This window comes from Triticum aestivum, chromosome 7D (assembly GCF_018294505.1).
Source record: "Triticum aestivum cultivar Chinese Spring chromosome 7D, IWGSC CS RefSeq v2.1, whole genome shotgun sequence".
Classification (NCBI taxonomy): Eukaryota; Viridiplantae; Streptophyta; class Magnoliopsida; order Poales; family Poaceae; genus Triticum; species Triticum aestivum.
Window position 1 is genome coordinate 372,735,774 of NC_057814.1, and position 1,159 is coordinate 372,736,932.

The window sequence follows — 1,159 nt, forward strand, 5'->3', positions numbered from 1 at the left end:
CACAGGCACTGGGCCTTGCTTCACAGGCGCTGGGCCTTGCTTCATGGCTAGAACCTCCGGAGGTGCTGGATGTTCCAGGCATTCTGGATGGGGACCCCGTCCTGCATCTCCGGGCGCACGGCGCCAGGCCTGGAGACGTGGGCAACCCTAAACGAACCCTCCCACATGGGCGAGAGCTTATGCAGCCCTTCCCTGAAGAGCACCCGCCGTAAGACAAGGTCGTCCACCTCGAGCGTCCTGGAGCGGACACTGCGGCAGTGATACCGTCGCAGTGCCTGCTTGATGCGACCTTCGACAGAAAATTGACGATGTGAATAAATTCCCAATCTTTCACGGTACAATGTCACCCAGAACGATGTGGCGCTCGCGATCTTTTAGATGCAATCACGACAGAAACAACACGCACACCTTGACGAAGAAGTACGTGGACGATCCTTCAAGAATCAGCAGCAAATTAGAGACCGCGTCTCCAATCTCTCGCCCAAACACAAAGCAATAATAAAAGCTTCTCAACCAGTACACATGAAATAACTCGCCAAAGGAAGATGCCCCGGCTTGTAGTCTCTGTTCGTCAACCAAAAAATATGCTAAAACCTGATCTCCTAATGATCGGTCCAAAAGGTATATATAGGACACTGGCAAGCCCGTGGCCAAACTATACCAGACTAGTACTATAAATAAAATATCCTAACTGAATCCCTACACTTATTTAATTAATGATTAACAACCGGCCACTAGGCACGGCAATCAGGCACGTAGGCCTTTAACCTCCTAACAAATACGTGTACCTCCTGGAGTCTTTGCTTGTAGTAGTATTTTCCTTGGAATGGCACATGGCGTCCTGAAGCATGGTTCCACCTCATGGTGTGGAAAAATCTCAAATGCCATCTTCCCAAACTGAAGTACAAAAGAATTTGTATGCTGGCTTCCAAATTCATTAGATTTGGCACTAACCTCGCTACGAACATTAGTTGTTCGATTCACCCGGACTTTCTGGTGAATATTTTGTGTCTCACTTTGTTGACGTAATGCCGGAATAATATACTTGGGTGTTTCGTGAGCAGCTTGCAAATGATCATTTTGAAAATTAGGCATAGGCATATCATCCTCTCTCCCTTGAAAAGAAACTATCCTCTGTTTCGGCCTATACCTTGCAGTT